General features: G+C 36.8%; 1 protein-coding gene across 1 annotated transcript in view; it reads right to left on the reverse strand.

The window, feature by feature from the left end:
• Window positions 1-4,744, reverse strand: part of gal3st3 (galactose-3-O-sulfotransferase 3) — a 45,145-nt gene extending 40,401 nt beyond the window's left edge. The window contains exon 1 of the mRNA XM_056759520.1: window positions 4,280-4,744. The gene's annotated coding sequence lies outside the window, so the exon portion shown is untranslated. The remainder of the gene's footprint in view (window positions 1-4,279) is intronic.
• Between the last annotated feature and the right edge of the window lie 2,348 nt (window positions 4,745-7,092).

Here is a 7,092-nt window from a genome sequence, read left to right on the forward strand (position 1 = left end):
CCTTGGAATCGGAATCGAATCGAGACTTCTGAATCAATACCCAGCTCAATGGTACTGTTTAGCGTGTTGTTGTTTATATGCTCTCCTACTTGTATGTCGCTTTGGATAAAAGCGTAATTTCGAAATTTCAAACGTAAACGTCACATACAACAAGATAACTTGGTGATAATATCAAGCAGGTTTGAAAATATCGTAGTGTCTGGGATAGCTCGAGACAGGTCCGGATAACGTTGCTGACCTGCTTATACTTGAAGAGCTTCGGGGATCGAAACTTGCACCGATTTGGTCGCAATCCTGCCAAAAATCATGTACCGTAAGCTAGTGCTGTAGTACTCGAGTCCGGACTCGAGACGTTTTTTTATGGTCTCGGACTTGTCTGGGACTCGTTGGTAATTGCGCTCGGACTTGTCTCAGACTTGGTCATTGGTCTCGACAAATGTTCTAGCCGGTCTCGTCCGAGTCCAGCAATATATGCTTTGTTTTTCTCCTTCAAAACAGAACATCGATAGATCAATATTCTTGTGACCCAAGAACTAATGATTCGAAAACTGTTGCGGACTCTCGACTCAAGAAAGAGAGCTGCTCATAAGTTCTCTCTTCACACAGCAGTTCAGCTCAGTATGTACTGTTGATGTAACTAAATACACCTCTGCTCTTTCTGGCGACTCCTCTATCGAAGTTAGAACATGCACGAGCATGGGCTTCGCACACACACATGAGCACGGGTATGCGCGCGCGCACACACGCATACACATACACACACACAAAGTTGTTTATTACTGCACAAGCTTGCTGTTCAGATATTTCTTGTTTACTTTGGGGGACACTAAGTAATACGTTCTAGAATGGGAACATCTTCAAGTGTTTGCTGGGTATTTGTTAAATTTTCTATTGAACAAAATAAAATTGTTACACTTCAATAAAAAAATGTGAATTTACAATTCGGCTTTGTGACTTAGAGCTCTACCTAAAGTATATAAAATGACCTTATTTTATCTGCTTTTTGATCATAGCAAACAAAAATGATTATCTTAGAACAGAAAATGTGCTTTCTCTTGCATCACATAAATGATCAATAGATAAGTATGTTGTCTTGTAGACATGATTTTTTTCTGTCTCGACTGTCTCAATTGGACTCGTTCTTGACTTGGACTAGAACCTCTTTGGACTTGGTCTTGACTCGGTCTCGACTAGTCCTGGTCTTGGACTTGTCTTGGACTCAACAACAGTGGACTTGACTACAGCCCTGGCGAGAGCTTTCCATTAGTAAACAACTAAGATATGAATACATTAATGCTTTTTAAATGTGTTTTTTTGATGTGGGACAGCGGTTTGCAAAAATTCTGTAGAATGGCCCATAAAATAAAATGTGTGACACAATCATATATATACAGTAAAGTCTCACTCTTTGTTGGCATGCAGTCACACTTTTTTTTTAGTAGCAGACAAATTTTTTCTTGCCAATTCAATTAAAGATGTTATATCTTTCTTTTTTTATATCTTCTTTTTATATACTTCAGACACTGCAAGAAATATGTCACAACCAGTTATAAGCCTTACAGCTTTCCTGTAGCTCAGTGGTAAGAGCATTGCGTTAACAACGCAAGGTTGAGGGTTCGATCCCTTTGTAATGGGTTCGATCCCTATGTAAAATGTATAGGATAAAGCAATGCAAGTTGCTTTGGATAAAAGGGTCTGCCAAATGCCTAAATGTGAATGTAAATGTATCAACATGTAACTTCACGCAAAGAGAAAAAGGGAAGAACATCAATAAAGAATGAGCTGAAGAATGATGACATGGATTATATGGATAAAAGGAAATGCAGCAAACTGACTCACAGGAGCAAAATTAGCACATGGGTCAGAGGAAAGGTTGGTTGCCTCGGTCGCAAGGGATGCAGAGAGAAGATGGTAAGTTTAATGTGTGCAGTAAATTAGTCAAGACATACAGTATGAAGCAAGCGGGCATGTTTATGAAAGCAAAAACACACACTTTCCCTGCTTTCACTATTCTCTGCGGCAGCAGAGAATCCACCAGTAAATATTTAATCACAGGAAATCTAATCAGATTCCCGCTTTAAATTCCAACACATACCAGTGCTGCAGAAACAGAAGAGCGACTGAGCAGCCAGATGCCGTGCAGACTCTCTCTGTCTCTCACCTTTCTTCCTTAAGCACCCAGAATACAAGCAAGGATAAATATGAGATAAAGGGGGTTTTAGAAAAGTTTTCATTTTCAATATATATGACAATCACAAAGATAGAGAACATAACCTGACATTAAACTCAAAATATAGCTGCATAAATTATTTTACGGATGCATTTTACGTTGCCCCTTAAGGGCTGACAGAAGGGTCTATTAATAATGTAACGGAGTCATGTAATGGATCTTAGCAAAACACACTTTCTCCTATTGACTTTCAGTGAGAGGAGCGATCAAATGTCCTTGCTACTGTCGACAAGAACTCCGTTTCACAATATATTACATAACATTAATTAGGGCATGTCAATATGTAAAAATCCTGAGTAGTTTATTTTAAATGATACTGGATATGTATCTCAAAACTTCTGTTTTTAAAACGATGTTGAATCAGGGATGAACAGTAAATTTGAATTCATTGAAACAAACAGTTTGAAGTGATTGAGTGATTCACAAAAAAATACTTAACCCTGCTCCTAATCTTATCAAGCCTAACAGCATTTTTGCCACTGACTTGATCGGACACACTATTAATAAAAAAATACCCTAACAATCCCATACCAGCAGACATGAGAACGGAACAAAATGTCAGTCATGACTTAATGGCCAAACAAATAATAAAAAAACTTAAATATTTATAATGTTGCCTAATTGTAACATCAATTATGGTTGGAGCAATAATTTGTTTGCATCTATTGTACAAATAGTAGTTGGTTTCCAACCCCAGTTCTACAACGACCATGTTTACTGGTTATTGCTCTCACTGTCCCTTAAAAGGATGACCATTTTCCTAATTTATACACCCTCATGTCATTTGAAATGTGTTTGATAATTGTGTCACTGGCTTTGCATCAGTATGGAAGTCAATGGCACCAACATTCTTCAAAATATCTTCTTTTGTGTTTTGCAGATGAAAGTATTACAGGTATGGAGTCACATAAGCGTGAGTAGGCTAAATAAAATAGTTGTCATTCTTTTGTGAACTGTTCCGTGAATTTTGTTTACTGGAAGAAATCGTATGTAATTAGACTGTTTCTACATATTTTAAAGATTTTGAAGATTGTCACTCTGGTATTTTAAGCCATCCTTTATTTTATTTGAATAGGAAACGAGAGATATGACTTGTGTATCACTTATACATGATTTACATTTCCTACAGTTGTGTATCAGATGACAAACACTCAAATTATGTTCTGAGGAAAAGGAAAAAGTAACTCCTTTCATGGGAAAGATAAAGTGGACTAGAAAATATTCACAATGGATATAAGGAATAATATAAGGAGATATAAGGAAACCCATAATATGCTAAACCGGTCACAAATTTTGTATGGATGTTTACGTTTGTCTTTACAAGTTTATTTAAGCATCCTAAATATATATAAATCAATTAAATTGGTCTTTTTATAGGCTATACGTTTGAGCATTTCACAATGGTGAGCATACAAACTGCTCAAATATCCCCATTTAATTTGAAAGCGCAGGACAATTTGCATTTACTTAGCCTATATAGAATATAGGTAAAAGCCTCCTCCACACAAACACTTTTAAATGCAATTTTTGGATTTGCACACATCATGCGGCGTTTAGTACAAACGAACATTTAAGCTCATTTTAAATTAATATTGCTTAAACCCAGAACATATTCAATAAAATCCATCAGATGAGATAAGACCATCAAACGTGGGTTACAGCTCTTGAATCCAGATGTCTTGCTGCTCAGACGGATCACCACAGGAACGTTAGGCTATAGATACCGTCACAAAAAATGTGACGCACGCAAACTAAATATAAAGATTTCAGTAAAACATGCGATTACAGCATTCACTCGTTTGATCAATATCGGTTTAACGTTACCAGCTACCCATCATTAAAACCAAGTCAAGAGCTCGAGGGGATGCCGATGTTTGTATGGTTTTCTGATAAAACGCATCGGTAATCATGCAGGCGAACGTGAAACAGATGCGTGGCACCGCAAAACTGCCGTGATAACAGAATTATGATAATATGACGTACACGTGTGATGTTACACAGCACAACCCGAGAAAATGCCATACGGGAGCAGGTTATTTTTGCACCTACCTTTGTCATCTCACGCCTGGTAGATTGATTGAAGGAGCTGCTTTGGTTCCCGCAGTGAAATAAATCCGATGCCCTGTAAATTCGCTCGTTTGTGGTTATTTGAGTTCAGAACAGGAGGACCCGAAACACTTGAGACGCTGAGTTGTTTGGTCCTTTCAGATGCATCTGGACTGATATTAGTGCATGGGTCGCCAATGCTCTGTGCCATCAACGCCGCATGCGATTATATCGCGCCGCCTTTCTCTGGACTGACGCACACGACCCTAGATGCAAGGGCTAAAATGAACTTTTTACCAAATCCGAATATGCACCAAATCTGATGAATTGATATGCAACGGTACTAGATATGTCGTTGTTTCAGGAACAGCTCAATCTTCTGTTACTATTACAGTATATAATTTAAAGCAGCCTATAGCGTTTGACCATGTAAGCACAAAAAACAGGTCAAGTTTGAAATATGTACTAGAATACGTGGTAATATTGCAAATATTCCTTCTATTATGAATCGATAAGGTTTCTTGTGAGAGAAAGAGCTGCACAATTGTATGACAAAGCATATTTATAGAGTACCTGTAACAACTTTTAATGTTTTAGTTCCTCATATTTTCATTTTTGTCATTGCAGGATTGTGGTACACCCAGAACAGTGAACTAGTCCCAACTTTAGATGTTTCGGTAAAGTTGTCAATTACAGACAAATCATTTCTTGCATGTTTATGTGGAGTACAAAAATGTTTTGTCTCTAGCTAGGCCTACTTGAAATCGTGACTTTCTCTCTCTCTTTAGTTCTGTGCAGTGACTTCGTCTTTATGGGATCGAGTATCCCAGCACACACAGGGCTCTGTTAACAACAATGAGGGCTGGGTGAGACACTGTGTGTGTGTGTGTGTTTAAGGATGAGGCTGTCAGAAGAATAGGCAGTGTGTATAAGTGGAGACGACAATATTAATGGACTGTGAGAATAAAAACTACTGAATGGGGAAAAGGAGATTTTATAGACCATTTGATCTGAGAATGTGTGTAACCCTTAATTTAGTGATTTTCTGTAAAAGAATCAATGTCTATGTATCCACATTCACATCTGATCCCGTGTCTTTTTACCTTTTATAAAATGGCATAGCATATTATTAGCCGTGGGATAATGGTATTATTTAGTACCCTATGTCACCAGATATCTGGGTTTACAGGTGAACATCTAAGGTGTTTGGTATTAAATATTTAGTTTCTGAGAAAACGAACAAAGAGTTGATATGGCATGTGTTGACTCCTTAAACAGCAGTATAGTACCCTGGTAAAATGTACATACTGCACATAGGGCATTATAAATATAAAGATATATTATTATTATATATTTTCTTCACTATGCAGTGTAATATCAATCTGCCTTTACTATCACAGTAACAGTACAATTCGTACCCGGTTTTTCATGTACACAAACACTAGTGCCACATCAAACCATGTGACCGTGCCGTTTTATTTGTGAGAAGCTTAATGTTTCAATTGCATGAATAAAACAATCACATAGTACCCAAATAAAACCGACTGGAGATTAAAAAAAAGGAAATCTAGATTAAGAATGGCCAATCTTCATAATGAAGGCCAGCCTGGCGTGTGCCACATCTCACATCCAGCTTGAGGCATTTGGTCCAGCTTATCTATGAAAACACAACACACATCATCGCAATTTCATTTCAGACCACTTTAGCCACACAGATTTCTGAAATTAATCCTCTCAACTCAGGTTTATTTTAGCAATAGATCTTCAAGTGCTGTAATATACCACTGAATGAATTGGCTGCACTTTAACACAATGGATCGATTCATGATGATTTTTTTGGACCAGGAATTCATTGTAAAACAGGAGTTTGACCCTTTAGCAATAACACTGGACCCCATTGAGTTCCAATACATGAAGAAGAAACCACTAAGACATTGCTCAAAATATATTTTTGTGTTGAGTAAAATGCAGGTTTTTATATAACATTAGTGCTGACAATTTATTTACGAATTTTCAAAAATTAAGGGGAACTATCCCTTTAAGACTTTTAGATTTATTTTAAACCTCCTAATTCAATTAGACCAATGATGGAAAGCAACGTGTATGTTTATTTACTAAATCAAGTGGATGAAGCTCCTATCACGGTCCCTTTTAAATGACACTTTATCAATAAATTGTACATGTGCCAATGTTGTAAGTGAGGATCAGATAAATATTGATCAGAATCAGACAAGGATAAGAGGATAAAAGGAAGGCTGGACATAACAGATTGGATCTTATGTTTCATTGCTGTGATGTGACATTGATCTGGAAAAAATATTTATGAATGGAGAAATACAATAACAACAACTCTACAACCTCTGCAACATGTGCCTAATACAGCAGTAGCGAGATGGACACAACACTGTAAAAAAACGAAACCACAACCTTTGATTATAAATCTGACTCTGTCCCTATTAGGTTTAGAATCAATTTCAATTACTCTTCATCATAATCACTACAAACGTAACATTTAAATAACTGAAAGTAAATATAAGAGTTGGTGATATTGAATGAATTCATTAAGTCTAGAAAGTTTAGTGGTGTAAACACATACACTGAAACTGTTCATGCCAAGCGCCCCCTTACGGAGACAATGGGGATGGATTTTATATTTTTACTAAATCTTCTTTGATGTAACCCTCAAATCTTATTTGAGCAAATGCATATTCTTTAATGTTTACAATTTCTTATCATGTGTTCATTAAAATAAAGTTATACAAACCTACAATGACTTGAGTCAAATGTTCAAATAAACACAAACTCATGATGGAACA

This window comes from Triplophysa dalaica, chromosome 1, assembly GCF_015846415.1.
Source record: "Triplophysa dalaica isolate WHDGS20190420 chromosome 1, ASM1584641v1, whole genome shotgun sequence".
NCBI classification, from domain to species: Eukaryota; Metazoa; Chordata; class Actinopteri; order Cypriniformes; family Nemacheilidae; genus Triplophysa; species Triplophysa dalaica.